Source organism: Anas acuta, chromosome 4 (genome assembly GCF_963932015.1).
Source record: "Anas acuta chromosome 4, bAnaAcu1.1, whole genome shotgun sequence".
Classification (NCBI taxonomy): domain Eukaryota; kingdom Metazoa; phylum Chordata; class Aves; order Anseriformes; family Anatidae; genus Anas; species Anas acuta.
In genome coordinates, this window is record NC_088982.1 from 12,438,659 (window position 1) to 12,455,672 (window position 17,014).

The 17,014-nt window shown below is 35.5% G+C and overlaps 1 protein-coding gene across 7 annotated transcripts in view; it reads left to right on the top strand.

Moving 5' to 3' along the window:
• Window positions 1-17,014, top strand: part of JAKMIP1 (janus kinase and microtubule interacting protein 1) — a 151,278-nt gene that overhangs the window by 48,451 nt on the left and 85,813 nt on the right. For 6 of the 7 annotated variants that reach the window (XM_068679882.1, XM_068679886.1, XM_068679881.1 and 3 more), the window contains exon 2: window positions 2,516-2,709. The gene's annotated coding sequence lies outside the window, so the exon portion shown is untranslated. Of the gene's footprint in view, window positions 1-2,515; window positions 2,710-5,624; window positions 5,774-17,014 lie in introns of those variants that run through there. The other variant, XM_068679885.1, reaches the window with a different exon arrangement.

Consider the following 17,014-nt stretch of genomic DNA (forward strand, 5'->3'; position numbering starts at 1 on the left):
CACTTCCCTCTCCTTTTTATCCTTCCCCCTACATTCAGAAGTTGATTCAACATAACAGTTACTGGAAATTAAGTATCCAATTATTTTAAATTATTTCTGTATTACCATATCTTTTAAGAAACTGGGGAAATTACTGAAGGATTATTGGTTTGTAGGTTTCCAGTGGTTAGTGGTAATTTATTACAAGAAGCATTCTGATAGTATCTAATGACATAAAGGCATAATTAAATATGTTCCAAGCCTGCAATAGTTTTTGTAAAACTTACTCCCTGTTCTTCTGTTTTAATCTTATTGATACACTACACCAGTGAAACTTCCATTTTAAAAAGGGTATATTGTTATATTGCTATACTGTTTTTGTTATATATGCTGTTCTTTCAGCAGCTTGAAATTGCACATCTTTGATTTATGTTCATCCTTCTCAAAACTTTATAAACACTGTTCCCTTCATATAGGAAGGCCTCCTGTTCAAGAATATGATTAAGATACTTTTTATTCCCAAATTTACTGGAGAATTCAAATACATCTGCTGTTTATTTGAACAAGATTTCTAGAATGCAAGAACTTCTCCTTCCATAATTAGTGTTATGGAATGAATTGATCTGTTGAAACTTGAATACATTTTTAAATGTAGGAAACTCATCAGGGTAACTTTTGAATTTGAAAATATTTATTCTGTGACTACTTAGCAAGAACTATCTTCTAACTCTGCTTTCTTGCTGGCCTGATTGCTGTATTTTGGTATTTTTGACAATTAAATTCTTGTTCTCTTAGACATTTCTGCATTTACCTCTTAACATTGGAAAAACTTCTATTTCCCTTTTGATCAAATGTGTTCAAATATGTTCAAATTAGCTTCCATAAGCAAGAAGGAAAAAAAATAAAAGAAGCACAAGATGTTCTTTTATGTGGAATAACAACTGGAATATTTAGAAACGGGGCAGCTCCAAAAGGGTAATGAAGATGAGGTGAACTCTGACGTCATAAAAATCCAGGTTCTTGGCCTCCCTGTCCCCTGAGGAGTTTTGATTCTACAGAAACAAATCAAATTCCTCTTTTCTAGCCTCCTGTGCCACTTAAGATGCTGACTAAGCTGTTTCAGCACTTTGATCTCTTGCCATGATATGGTCCTAGTTCCACTTTCATCCCCTTAAAATGTATTCTCTCACAGCAGAGAATTTGGCCCTAAGGAATAAGCATGAAGATTTTTTCTCCCCCGTTTCCATTAAATCCTGCCTAGATGGCTGTCCTTGTTGAGCATACAAGCTGCTAAGTTATTCCCTGAGGATTTAGTTTTTATCCCACTAACATTTGAGAATTGATAAAACCTTTAACAAACCACTTGAAATGAATGGAATGCTTCCAAGGAAAGGAAATCAATTAAGAATTAACATTCTGGGGGCTGGTAGCATTGGATGCAAGCCTGGCGTATTCTCTGTGAGGTACAGCTTTTGGTGAAGGCTTGAACCAAGTGCAAGGTAATATGTACAGCATGTTTCAGTGCTGTTCTGAAATGGCATCCTTTCTAGCTTGCAGCTCTCTGCCAGACGGACCGTGGACTTTGATCAGTTCTGTGTCATGTCTGCCCACCCTCTGCTTTGGAGCCCCTAGTGTGGCTTGCGTTAGACATCATTACATTATTGAAATTTGTTTCCCTTGTCTGAATCCCTTTTGAAGTGTAAGTCTGTGATTGACTAATACAAAGGGTGTACTGCAAGACTTGTTGCTTAGGAGACTTCACTCCTTTTCCTGTACTTCACAAATTTAAGTAAAGGTGCTGTCATGCTTCTCTTGCTTCCCCTTATGATCAAAATAAGTTGAAGTATTTTCAATAAATGTGAAGTGAAACAATATCAGGGCTTTGTGCATCTATTTTCAGTATTTTTTAAGAGAGGTAATTAGCATCTTTACCTTTGTTATGCAGGACAGACACAGAAAGAATAGAAATTAAGTTTCTGAAATTCAGTCTAGTCCTCTGCTCAACAGGACACATGATAACTTCCTTTTGTTGGTACAGTTTGGGTATTTATAAGGATCAAAGACCAGATCAAAGACATGCCTGTGGGCATGTGACAATTTTTAGGTGGTCACCACAACTTAAGCCCCCAAACAATTAAAATTAATTTACATTAATTATTTAATTTATTACTAATTAATTAATTAATTTTAAATTAAATTAAAGCAACTTAACCCCCCAAACAATTAATTTGTTTTGAAAAGGAATACAACCTTAGCGTTAGCTATGCTCAGTTACCCGTCTGCGCTGCACTGTTCTGATGGTAAAGTAGCTTAACAGCTTTCATCCAGCTTTCGTTGGGGATCACCTAGCCAAAACAACCATGAATTAGACTGCATATGTGTGGATATGTGATTCTACAGCCATGGCTGTAGTTCTGCATGCTTTTTTCTGTTGCATTTTGTTACCCTGTGTAATTACGTTTTCATTGCATTACTACCATGAAAGCTGTTAATCAAATCTGATTTGAATTAAATCTCTTTTTCTTTTGTTTGACAGATGATGTCACTAATATTGCTCAGAAATCCCTCCTTGCTGATGAAAAAGAGGATGTGCCAATAGGAATAGGACTTGTGGTGTGGAAAATCCCAGTACAAATATACTTCTTGACTTCACTACTGGTGCTGCTCAGTGTTAACTTCTTTAATGTAAAATAAAACACAACTGCCTCGGGGCCTGAGGACAAGAGAAAGGTACTGTGCATTATCACTATGTTGATTGCTCAGAAGAAGAATAAAGCTAAAAAGTAGTTACATGTTTATCAATTTATTACAGACAATATCACTCGGAACTTCACAGGTTATTTTTTTTCCTTTGTGCTGAGATAAACTTTCAACCCAACCAGATGTGCAGTCAGTAAAATAAACCAAATCAGTACGAAGTTTGTATCTGCTTTAATGTGGTTTCCTTTATGTGGAGCCTTCCTGTATTCAGTGCATATATATTTCTTGATATCAACATTTTCATACTTGTGATTTTTTTTTATTAACTGTGTGTGATTTTTTCTCCTCATAAAATCTTAAGTCCTCAGTACAGAAATGTTGCCCAGTGTCATACATTTGTCATATGCTTTCTAACCTCACTACTGTTCCTGTGTCCTGTATACCTGTCACCATTAATAAAGAAGAAAGTCTTTCACTAGAATCATAGAACTACAGAATATCTTGAATTGGAAGGGACCCACAAGTATCATTGAGTCCAGCTCCTGGCTACAGACAGGACCACACAAAAATCAATCCATAGGTCTGAGAGGTGTTGTCTTAATGCTTCTGACTAGTTTGGTCCCTGTTAATGATAAGCTTCTTTGACAGACTTTCCAAACCTTCTGTTGACTTTTGTGTGTTTACTGTATGCACAAGTCCGGGCATTCAGAAAGCAGCTTTATGTGCTGTGCGTGAAAAGTCAATGGTTTGGTTGCCTTGAGAGACCATCTACTTATATGGGGAAAAATACCAGTTTCCTCCTATTGGAGAACTATGACAAGGATAAGAGTTTAACACAATGCCTAACTCTTGGCTTTCACATGTTGTAGTATTCCTACAGTGGAACTGCAGCGATAATGCAGTTAGTAGATTTAGAAATAGTAAGGGGAAAACCCCTACTCTGTAACTTATTGCAGCAAAATGCCATTGGATCCTAGAAATGAAATACTTCTAGAAAGACACTGAATATCATCAAGGTTAGTCAAAAAACTATATTGCCAAAGAATGAAGAAAGTAGCAGAAACCTAGAAAATATCCTTTCCTGGTAGATATTTTGCAGTTTGCATATTGAAATTGTTGCCTCGTTTTTGCTCACAAACCCTGCAATTATATTAAATATAGTGGGTAGTGAAAAACACTTATCTTCCACTTCTGATGGAAGGATAAATTATGACCTTAAGCAAGGAGAGTGCTATGAGAAATGACAGCTGTACAGTGCATAATCATTACTGAAAACATCCTGAAGATGGAAAGGGTAAAGTTTTTGTTTTCTTTTTAAACAATCAAACAAAAGGAAAGAAAAACAAACAAACCAAAGCAAAACAAAAACATAAGAGAAATGTCCTAGGGCCTATCTGGGTAGTATTTGATTGTCTTCTGTGACACTCAAGTACAGCTAATAGTTCATTAGTATTTTCTATTTTAATGCTTGAGAGAGAATAGCACAGTCATTATCAAAGAGTATATAAAGAGTGAAACAATGTCTAAAACAATTTTGTGTTCATTAATTACACTTTAGTATAGGGAAGAATTATTATAACTAAGTGTGTTTTGAGGGCAACAGACACACTAATGTGATCCTAAATTCTTTCTTCTGTAATTGGGTAGGCACTTCAACATTTACTTCTGACCTTCTCTTTAGATGCATCTAAAAAACTTTTTCATATCTATTTATTAATAATATAAAGTAGATGATGCTTTTGAAAAGAGTAAAAATGCTGATTTTTTTGCCTTGACTTTCTGCTAAGATGGATGCATTTGGATTTTAAATCTCAAAGGAGTGCTATTTAAAGATTTTTATTCTGTTGCCCTTGAGTTCCATCCTGTTCCTGTACATCTAAGCAGATGAACATACATTAACAAATTGATTTAGACTGAATATTTTATTTAGCTGACTCAGCATAATGAAAATGAAATGTTAAAGATACGAGAGTCTTCAACAACTAATGTATTTCTGAAACTTATTTTGTTACATGCAAATTATACATAAGGAGGCCTCATATTACCTGGCCTCATATACTTTACCTCATTAACTTATATACTACTTTATGAAAACATGAGCACAGGAATTTCTGTATTGCTTATGCAGATCTGCCCAATGCTACAGAAAAAAAAATATATAAATCTGGTCCCTGTTTATTTGATTAGTCATATTTCTTGCATATCAATGTCATATTTATTTGGTTAGACTGTTTCTGATATTTCCAAACTACCTCCTCAGAATGACTGTGTAAACACAAACATGTTTGTGCAAGAACAGTACTGATTTGAATGGGGACTGTTACATCATGCAGCTATGTGTGGGCACTTTGCTTTAAAGACTGCCTGGTTTTTCCTGTGAAAATTTGAGATTGCTGCAATGTAGTGGGTGTGGGGCCAGGCACATTTGTGTTTTTTAAATATCTCCTTTTTTTTTTTTTTTTTTTTTTTCTGACTGATTGCAATTTTAGCAGATTTTACAGTCTTTTTATTTTTTCTTCTTCTCTCCTTCTCTCTCTCTTAAATTAATGCAATTTAAATCTTCAAAAACTTCGGTATTACTCATATGTTTCCTTTATTTTTCCTTTCTTTCTCTCTCTCTTTTTTTTTTTTCTTAACAGCCTTTGAACAATCTATCTGTGCTGACTAATTATCTGCACAAATATTGTTTATGTACCCTACCATGTGACTACAAATCTATTACTCTTCAAACACAACAAATTGCTATAACCTGCTTATGTCTGGTTAGTTTCTCTTGCAAATATTCAGCTTTACTAAAAAGGTACTACATTTAGACATCTGATAGGTCTTAAGCTGCTGGCAGAATTCCCACATGCATTTTACAGTTAGATAAGTACATGGCTGGTAATGGTCTCGTTAAGATAAGATAGCTTAGTTATGTAAAAGGACTTCTCTGTTTTGAATGTTTGCAAGAAGTGTTAAAAAGACCTTTCCCGTATCACGGAAAGTCTTTCATATATTTAAGACTTGGTGTTGGATATTAAGCAAAACAGATCTTCAGTCTGTTATGAAGCTACTTGTCTATTCATAAATGGGTATGAATGGAAAAAGGAAGGTATGAATGAACCATGAGAAACCTTTAGCCTATATGGTATACATTCAATAAATAGTATGAGAACAAGAAGTTGAGAGTATTGACATCTCTTTATGATGCCATCTTTGTAATAATATACTTCTCTTGATAAATAGGGTCTCTCTTCCTTGTGGTTCTCTTTCTAGCTCTTTAAGTGTTTTGTTGTGGGGTTTTGTGCTTCTTTTTCAGCTCTAATATTCAATTGATTTGTTGAAAACATCAATAACACTGAACAGTGTATTATGAATATTGAATAACCTTGATGATATGGTCTAATTCTGGCAACATAAGTAAAAAAACAAAACAAAACAAAAAAAAAAACACACTTTATGCATAGCAATTTTATAAATGTTGATTTTCAGGAGAATAGTTTTGTATTATCTTATCACTTAAAACTTATCTTTTCTGAAGGAAACCTGTCCTGTACACACTTACTATAAATATACACATTTATGTTGAATATGTTAATATTGTATTACAAATAAACTTAAGCAACGGCATATTTTAAAATGTACTTTATATGTTTCCATATTATAACCAGCTTGAACAATAGCAATCAATTTCAGGTTGTCACTCGGTATCTCAATATTGCATTTCTTCAGTACTACAGGGTGATGTTTGTATTATTTTGACAATAATATTGATTTTTTTTTAATTCATTAAGACTTTTCTGTTCCTTTTCCACCTTGTGTTCCTCATCTTTCATATTAAATTTAGTCAGTGTGCTTGAAAAATGCTGCATACCAAAACACTCCCATCTCACAGCCGAGTTCATTTTTTATTTAGTGTGAACTGTCAAAAAACAAACTTCAAGACAGACTAGAAAGTCTACCTTAAATTTCTTTGAAAAAAGGACTTCAGATGTTAACTTATTTGGTAGAATTACATTTATTAACATTTCCTATTTAGAAGTGTACTAGTAGATCTTTTGTATTTTGGTTATAGCAGGGAACAGAAATGAGGAAGGGAAAATATGGGGAAAAATAAAATATGTGTGAGTATAGAAACTGAATGAATAAAGCAGAACATGAACCTACCGATGCTAGCTGGAAAATACAAACCATCATAATGAAGAAAAAAGCCTTTTCCAGAGAATTCACTCTTTTAAGTCAGAATGAAGCTGAATAGCATAAATATACTTTCTAATTGCAAAATTGACCAACAGAATTCAGATTGGTGTTGAAAAATTGCTTACTCATCAAAGATTTTAATTTGAAGATACAGTATGAGGATAGGCTACTAGATGGCATCACGTTCAGAAATTCTCTTAAATTCCATTTTATCCACTTTTAAACAAGCAATTTCATCTTGGGAAAATAAATTGTCTGCTGTGAAGTCTGAAACTTGTTTCACTGATTAAATCTCTGTGATCCTCTATACCTGAATTATTTTTAGATGTTAAGCCATGATGAGAAGTTATGACCAAAACGGACAAACAGATGTGTTAAACATTTATTATCTAGAAGAATTATCATTTTTTTGAAACCAGAAATTCTATGTACTGGAGGTTTATCAGATGCTTATTTCCACAGTACCCTTCCCTGTCTTTCCCCTGCCCTGAGAACAGTAGTGGTTCATCCACCAGGAAGAATCCTCTTACAATTTAGGAAGGGGGAATAATAGAAACTAACCACGTGAGTCAGTTGAAGAGTGTGGCAAAACAGTATGTAGACAGAATGATGGGTTTTGTAGGTGCGCTCTGAAGTCAGGACCATCGGGGATGCAAATCTGTATTTCATCTTGAAGATGAAAAAAGTGTTGAGGGGTGGGAGGAATCAGACTTAATTAAATCATTTGGATTGGAAGGAAAAAAAAAAAAAAGAAAGGAAGAAAAAAAAAACAAGAAAGGAAAAAGAAGAAAAAAAAAAAAAACAACACAATTTGATCTCCTGACTGGTAACAAAGAGAACAATATCAGTTTAAAATGTAAATGAGCAAGCATGTTGCATGTGGGTTGTCAATGAGTAACTTCCAACCAGAGGACAATGTGGTGATAGTGGTAACATTTGCTTTCACTGAAAGGACTGCTAAAAAGGGTTATTTCTTGGAGTTTGGAAGGAAGAAGCAGCAGGGCTCAGTTAATATGCAGATGTTATGCATGGATAAGGAGAGGCAAGAAGAACTGACAAAAATCCTTCTTTTAATGCAAGGGTGACTTCATAGCTGTATGCAATCTGCAGAGGTGGGAAAAAAGTGAGAAAGGTGGTTGTGGTTGGAACGACGGCCAGGGAAGGTTGGAATTCACAGGCTGCCATCAGATTAGTTGGCAACCCCAAAGTGGTGTACGAGCTTGATAAACATCATTGCTACAGCACTGCTAGCCTAAGTACTATTCATTGCAATTAAAACTGAAGTAAAAGTTCAGGGGAAGGAAATATATTCTGTTTCACTTATGTTAAATCTAGCTTAAAATTAAGAAATGCGTAGGGGAAGGGGGTGAGGGAATATACTGAGATGTAAATTACGAGTTTCCAATCTATAGCAGAGATATTTCTATTGCTTCATTCAGAAGCTTTATTGAGGCAATATTTTATTGCCTCATGGTTGTTTCAGACAACAAAGTGGAAAGGGATTTAAAAAAGTATATAGTATTTTACTGTCCTTCTGAGTCTTATGGTATTGTTTCACTTTTGGGATCAGTCGCGCTTTATTCCATCTGTTCGATTGCGGCGGTTTAATATTTCTGTGCTTATCAGGAAACCGTGGAAAGCTGACTTCCCATTTTTCTCAAGTAAAAGAACTTGTGCTAAACTGCTTGCAAGACTGCAGTGGTAACAATTTCCTGTTTAGGTAAAACTTAATATATTCCTCATTTAGAGATCATACATGAATGACTTTTTCAAGTAAATAGAAGTCAGTGAAAGAGGAGTAGCAAGGAAAGTGGGTTATAATGTTAGTAGAGGCATGACAGCAGTTTCCAGGTGTGCGGTAAGTTATTACAACCCAAGAAAAAAGAGAAATTGGGTAGTAGGAGAGGTGGAGAGTTTTTGGGCATTTCAGTTAACTTCCAAAGATCAGTCTAAAACTGGACTCATTATGTAGTTACTTACTGGTGAAGACCTGCATATCAAAGAAAACATCTACTAATTTCCTATCATTAATCCCTTATGAAGTTTGGGAAATGTTAATGAAAATCTTTGATGTGATGCTTCCATGTTTTTACTATTTAACAAAAACATAAATGTGTGTGCAGCATAGCCATTTGAATTGATATTCCTTAGAGGGAAAGACCATGGTTAGAATTCAGAGCTTCTAGTTTTCACATTGTTCATTAACAGGCAGTGTTTCAGCATTTTCTTGCAAAAGGAATCCTGATCTGTGTGCAACTCAGCTTTTCATTTCACCTTTTTTTTTTCTTTTTCTTTTTTTTTTCCCCTTTCTCTTCCTGTTCTGATACGCACTTCCTTTCCCTTCTCCTCTTTTTGAGGACTAGTGGTTGTGAGGAAAAGAGCTGAGACAGACTCCACAGGGTGCTGGTGGGCTAATAGACAAACAGCAGATAGGACTCTTATTTGGGCTAGTGGTAAGGAGTGGGCTCTATTAGATTAGAGGCTCTGTTCTGGAATGGTATGCCCATGGTATGCCACTGCTTTTTTTCTTTCCTGCTTTGGAAACTGTTACAGTTTTGTTAATACAGTTTTGCTGTTTAAGAGGTGAAAAATTGCATTATTACTGCCTTAGCTGTGCTGACTTTAACCTTAAAATAAAATCTTATTCAGAGATTCCACTTGTGGAGATGATGAGTGATGTGCCAATACCTATTTCTGTATTTCTCCACAGAGCCTTCATTAAGGCTACTTGTGCCTACAAAGACACTGTTGGTGCCCTAACTTTTCAGGCTTGTTCCTGCTACTTCTCAAAGATGAGATTGGGAGAGTGACAAAACTGGATAGCAAAAATTACATGAATATAATTTTACACAACTGGACAAAAAGGCTCCTATTTATGTGATAATGAAACTTGAATGAAAATTTTGTCCATAGTCAAAGATGATTTACAGTAGCATTTAGACCATGGAAACACGGAAAGAAAGAGGTTATGTTTGTAAGGATTTCATATGCATAAACATATTTCCTTCAACCATATAGGCTCCTGGGAAGCCATAGGTGACATACATAGACCTTCACTTTGAGTTAAACAAAGGTTAGCTTTCTGAAACAAAATACTGAAATAAAATCTTTACTTAACAGTAATAAATATATATATATATTATATAGGTACAAAAAGGAAAATCACATAGGGAAAAATGTTATATACAGAAAAGTTTTTCTGAGAGTTAACAATAAATCACTTTTTAATTCCCCTAAATAAAACAAAATAGCCTGACTGACAGCATTCAGCAGTGTATGATACACTGGTACCAATGCTGTACCCACATAACTTGGATGCCCAAATTTCTTACTGGAAAAGTTAAAATTTGCGTGCATTGATTACATTCTGAACTCCAAAATACCTTGGGACTTTAATACAGTCTAACCTGGGCAGCAATCAGTCTCATTTCGTAGTAGCTGGTCACAGAGTAATTCTGAGGTTTTGTTTTGCATGTTACTTTTTAAGCCAATGTATGACTGACTTGTCAATTTGTTTTTTGTTTGGTTGTTTATTAGCATTGTGAGGGATGCTATCCTTACCGTTATGATTTTGACATGCATATCTGAATAAAAGTATTTTCTGCAAGTGCTCCTGGACAGCACATTCAACTCTGAGCATTGCCAGAGGGCACCTTTGTACTTCTGTTGAGCAACTTGCCAACAACCATTCCAAGTAGCCTGGCATGCTTTGAATCAAAATTGCTGGCAGTTGCCAGAAGGATGTTTTATTGGTAGTCTTCTCACGGTGGTGAAGTTTCCAGTTTGTGGATGTCGGAAGACAATTACGCAACAAAAGTCTTTAGTTCACAAAGATTCGCTGCTGTGCTTTTCTTGTGCTTTGTCATGCTTGTCTCTGTCTGTTATCTGAGTAAGAAGTGGAAGTTTGTCTTCAGGCTCTTAGTGCATTACCATCTAGCTGTGCATTTTACTGGCTGTAATTTTAAGCTGCTGCTCCCTTATGGAACTGAGGGAAAACAGGAAAGAAGCTAACATCTGGCTGAAATGTCAATTTTTAGTATTTTATCCTAGGTTTTCCATAAGACTGTACTGCAGAACCAGAGTGACAAACTCTGTTCACTCTAATGAACAATCATTCAATTATCAATAATTGAAATGTCAATGTTAGCTGGCTGACTATCAGAGCACTGTTTTAAGAATAAATTGAAGTGAGTCACCTCGTTTTGTCACCACTGGTAGGCACGCATGTGAAGAAATATGTTCACTACTTCCCTCAGCCACGAAGGATGCTCAGTGAATTGGCCAGCATGGTGTCTGATCACACAGGATCTAGCATCCCTGAAATCTTCAATCAGAACAAGGTGTTATCTCTCAATAGAGGATATGGGAACAGGGTATTACATACCTGCAGAACAGTATCTAAAGTACTAACATGAGAATTATCTAAGCCACTTGCTAGAAAATGTTAATAAGATGGCATGCAGTCTTGCTTCACTAGAGCTTTAAATGCTTTAGTCTGTACTGCAGTGGTTAGATTATGCTCTGCATGGAAGGATTATGCAAATTCTTTATTGAGAAGAAACAATTGAATATATAAAGATTTTACTTTACATATTAAAAACCTATAGAAATAAGGAGAGCATCAGAGGACTGATTTTTGGATATTATTTTTTTGTCTAGTCCTATATGGGACACTCATGTAATCTTATGAATCTGTATCCCAAATACTTTGTCTTGTTTTTGATCTTCAAGGAAATACTAATTTTTTAAAAGTACATCTATTAGGAATTCCTGGATAGATCCTTTGAGGGAACTGCAGCTTTGTGATATGCTAAATTTGATGGTCCCTGCCAAATAACAATTGTTGCAAACTCACGGTAGTTTCTCTTAATCCCTTTTTCTCATAATCCCTATTCACTGCTTCATATTTTAATATTGTCCTCAGAATATGAGGTATGCAAGTGTAGTATCCATTTTTCTGAGATCAAGTGATATTTTCATGGTCATACTAGGAATCTGTGACAGAACCATAGGAGAAACCAAAATCCATCAAGCCTTTGTCCCATCTTCTGCCCACAAAATAAAAACATTACTATAATAATTGTTAGATTAGAAATTAGAATTGAATGTGGGGTGTCCTGCTTCAGCAACATAGTTTGGCAGAAGTCCTTGATAATAATTGTCAACTGTAAGAAGTCTGAGTTCTTCTCCTTAACACTTACTTGACTGAGATGTATCAGAGGCCAGACTTACAAAAAAAAAATAGATTTATGAAGTAAGCATTCAACATTTTGTAAAGTATCAATACCCCAGTTTTTCTCTTGCTAAGGTTCAATTTTTCTCTTTTAAGTCATTTGACTGAAAATCTGGGCCTCTCTCCTTCAGTCTGACTGTTTTGCATGTTTCCTACACATCTGTCAATTTTTCATTTTTTTTTCTGGTTTCAGGTTTTAACTACTCCAAACCTCTACAGTGGTAATAATAATGGTGATAATGATGAAAACACATACCAATGAAGAAAAAGAAAAATCTACCACCACCAACAAAGGAACTTTCCCTCAAAATTCAGATAAATAACTAAGCAATAGTATAATCCAAAGGCCTAGGTTTGACAGGGTGATTAAGTTGCAGGGTGTCAGTGGGAGTGAATGAGGATCTGTACAGTCTGTCTCTGTATTTGCCATTTCTCTAGCCCTAATTGGGAAGTGCTACAGTTTAATCTTTCTTCCTGTCCCTGTCCCTCTTAAATACCATGCTTCAAAGGAAGAGCTGCTAATCAGTGAGACCAGGGGTCTCTCTGAATCACAGCCTGGGTACAAGCAGAAGGATGGGAGGCTGGACACAGGTTGCGTTGGACAGCAGGTGTCCAGTCAGGTCTCCTGCATGTGCTCAAAGGAAAGGAATTGGCACAAGGATCAGAGGAACAGCTCTGCCCTAAGCTGCTGGCCTCCCGTTACAGTTAACCCAGCACCTTAAAGGGCTCAGGCTCTGTAGAAGAGCCGACTTTGGAAGGTTGTGGAGGGAGGGTCTGGTTTTATTATTTTGTTGTTGTGTTTGAACATCCCATTGTGGTGCTTCTGTCTTCAGTATTGTGTGTAACAGGATTGCTGCTTCAGACAGTTTGTCTTTAATGCATTTAGCAGGGTCATTATAGAGATTAATCCACAAATTGGTGCTCCAAGTGAGGAAATGTTAACAGAGGTCAATCTAACATTCATTGAAACCAATGAATATTTTTTATTTACCTCAGAGGCCTGGTTCAAGTTCATAGCATTTTGAGAAGAGATTCAGGCCAAAGTTTAGGTAAATTCTGGTCTGTTATAGTGCTGTGTAGTGCAGAAAGGGAGCTGCAGAGTACGTCTACACAGGGTCTTGAGGCCAGCAGAGCCAGAGGAGGAACAGCACTGGGGAGGATATGTGTGGAGGTTCGCTTGCTCTCCTAGGGTGGCTGTGATAGAGCCAGCATTTTCCACTACTTTTCTGCAAGAGGACCCTATGGTATTGTGTTGTAAGGCAGCTATACAGCTCAGTGAGCACCAAGATGTCTCTGAACAATCTGTGTTGCTGTGCATACACATTTGCAGTGTATACAGGCCTCTGATTTCCTTTGTTTTCCATCCCATTAGATAATTTTGTTTTTGTTTTTGTTTGTTTCTTGTTCTCTAATGTTCTAGTAGCTTTGATATGGGCAGCTGTAGTGATGTGAGGAAATGTATCAATTTCAGGATATCAGACAGGGTTCTCATATCCAAGGTTAGCGTTGTTGCACCCAAAATTGCATTTCTATTGCTGCTTTGTGGTGCATTGGCAATGACAGATGTCTGTAGTCACAGTAAATAGCCCATTCTAACTTATGTTTCTGAACTGGTCCTTCAGTTGCCCTGCAGAGCAATCTGTAAAATCAGAGACATGTTGTTCCTTTAAATCCTTTTTCATTGTGTAGCTATTCTGTGGTTCCTGTTCTAAATGGCTTGCCAGGACTACTGACAATATTGTCCCTCCTGTAAGTAGCTTCAACCCATTTCTTTTTTTTTTTTTTTTTTTTTTTTTTTTTAATTATGCACATAAGTTCAAGATAATCTTAGTGGCTAAACATATTTGTGATTCCTTCCCTTCCCCCTGCCTTGTCCTTTGCAGCTCTAACATTCCTTTTTACTGCATACTTTGTAATACTTTTGCAATAAATAAGAGCTAGCTTGCTTTTTGTTTCTGCCTTTTTTTTTTTTTTTTTGGATGGGCTGCTTATGTTCTTTGACTAGAATGAGGCCATTAATGTACTGGGTGCTATCCAATGGCCTGCAGTACTACCAATCAAAAATAATTATTCAGTGTTGTATTAGTAGGTACACATATGTTCGAGTCTGTGCAGAGGGTTCAAATGAGTTTGAAATACTTAGATTTTTTGCGTGTGCCATGCAGTGACTTGGAAGCATATTTTTGTTGCATGTGTTTTAGCAGATGCATACGTGACACAGGCAACCAATTAACTGAAATAAATATGAATATATTGGTGAAATTCATTCTGAAGCTTGCCAAATTCCAGTTCTACTAACTGCACAGTAAGGACCTGGAAGGTGGTGATTTGTAATGAGATGTTAAAACACAGCTACCGATCCTTGGGACCAATGAGAAATTTTCTGAAAGTCTGTGGAGGTGCAGAATTTTAGCACATTTCTTTTGCTGAGGTGCCATGGTAAAAAATAATGATGGTACTTACAATCCTTGACAGAAGAGTTAAGTGACTTACAAATACCCTGTTCATACACAGGGTATCATCTGTTACAGACCCTCCTAAGCCAGGTATCGTGAAAGTTGAACTCATGCTACACTAAAATATAAAATAAAATAAATGTTTCTATAAAATGAATGTTTCTTTTTTTCAACTATGATTGACACAATTACGTTAACATGAGCTCTTGTTGCAAAACACCAATTTGAACAGCTTAGTGCTTCTTGGTGATTGCTTTCTGTATAGTTTGGTTCTAAAGGTGTGTATATATATATATGTATATATATATTTATCCTCTGAAAAAAAAATCATAAGTGGCACTTAAAAGTGTTCCACGATGAGGAAACTCAGCAATACCCTAAGTACAATAGGATTTAAAATAATCCTTGAAAGCTCTACTGCTACAGAAATAGATTTCTTAGGTAGCTGACAAATGGGTATCTAAGATATGTCTACTAAAATATAGTCTACAGTATACTTAAAAAATCATCCTGATAATTTTGATTTATATTTCTTGGCTTGGAAAAGTATTCTTTTTCATCCTCTAGAGATGCTTTTGCTTTTATCCATTCAGTCATGTTTTATTACATACAACTGAGAACTGAAGCAAGAAATGTAGGTCATCCGAACCTTGTGGGAAATATGCCTTGGGCATTGACAGCTATGAATGTCCCTTTTCCCATACAGCCATTGGCTGATTATCACATTTTTAAAATTCTAACATAGATGAACTAGCACTTCTGAAGATACCATATTGTACCTGTGTCCGCTGAGTTTACTTTTATCAGGTGCAAGGGTAATAAATTTGATTTAAAGCTTCTTGAACATTTAGAATTGTGCTGTACTGATGAGGTACTTTCGTCTCATGTTCACAAGCATAATAAAGATTGTGGTTAGGCCACAGTAGGGCTTTGTAATATTGTAAAAGAATTGATGAATTAAAATGAAAAAAAAAAAAGGCAACCTTAATCTGAATGGAGGCAAAATGTCTAGATGAAGAAGCTTCTACTTATTAATTTTTTAATTTATTTTTAATGTATTTATATATGTATTTTATACACAGTAGCATGAATTACTGTTGGCCTTCGGGGAACTTCTGGAAGGTAACTAAGTATCCTTACAAAAATAATATATTAAAGTGAGCAATTTTAGTCTGTGGAAAAGTATTGAAGATATTTTATAAATATATATATATATTCAATGAATATATAAATACTCAATGATTTTACAGAAATGTTTTCCCACGGCTAAAATGTTAGAAACAGATTTGTTGAAAAGGTGAGTATGGCAAAGTTCAGTGTTCAGGCATCCTTGAGAGTTTTAAGGGTTGCAGTTCTTTCTGTTTCTTGCAAAGATGTCTGTAAGTTAAAAATCTGAGTTTTTGGAAGATATTAAAATTGGAAATAGAAGGTTAAAAGCAATATGTATTCACACAGAAAATGAAGATAGTTGTGCAGACAAATGCCGAGTGAATCTTTCTAAAATATTTCTTGGGGAGAAGAGAAACCAGACCTATGCTATTGGTTTCCATGTTAGACAGATATGGCAATGACAATGTAGAAATAGATGAATTGAGGAATGTATTTGTTGTGTAAGAGCCCTAGCAAGAAGGTGTGGTATAGTGTTTTGTTTTGTTTTTAAAGTAGAATCAATGTGAAAATTTCAGCAGTAAGGTTTATTATATGTAGTAATTGTTATTGTCCTCTATTTCTCCATTTGTCTTGCTTGTATGTCAGATAAAAACAAAATGCATGTCAGACCTGAAGGAGGGGACAAGATGTTGTTGTTCTCAAAGTAAAAATATGTGTAGTCAAAGGTTTATGATTAGGTTAATTGATAATATGAACTTGAACTTTTAATACTATGTGCCTGTATACACATTTGCAGATGTCTATTTATGTCTTAGTCCTAGATGTCTTCTTTTTATAAGTTATGTTGCTAAAGTATGGCAGTTTAATTTCCTGTGCAAGAACCATGAAATGGTATTGTTTTTCAGGAAGCTTCAGGTAAGAATAATTAATCTTCAGTTTATGTACCACTCTGTATCATTTCTTCAGAAAATTGCTTGCCTGGATGTGTCTATCTTTTTTTGTTTGTTTGTTTAATTTTTTTTTTTTGATGGAGGCATGTGAGAGACATTGCAAGAATTTTTTTTTTCTTCCTAAAATTCAGTAAAACTCTTTCATATACTACGGATTTTAGCACTGTTGTTTTTTGTGTTGCATTTGAGAGATGAAATCTTTCTCTGAATGAAAACTCCTAGTCTAAAATGAAACTGTACTCGCAACCCAACAATTTTCTTTCACATTAAGATGGAAGCAACTGATTCCATGCGGTATGCAGAGAGAGAGCTTTTTAACTGACACAAGCTGTTTTCTCCTCCCCCAAGCATTTTTTGTCTGTCTGTGCTTTTGCTTGATGCTTCAGCTGAGATGACTCAGTAAC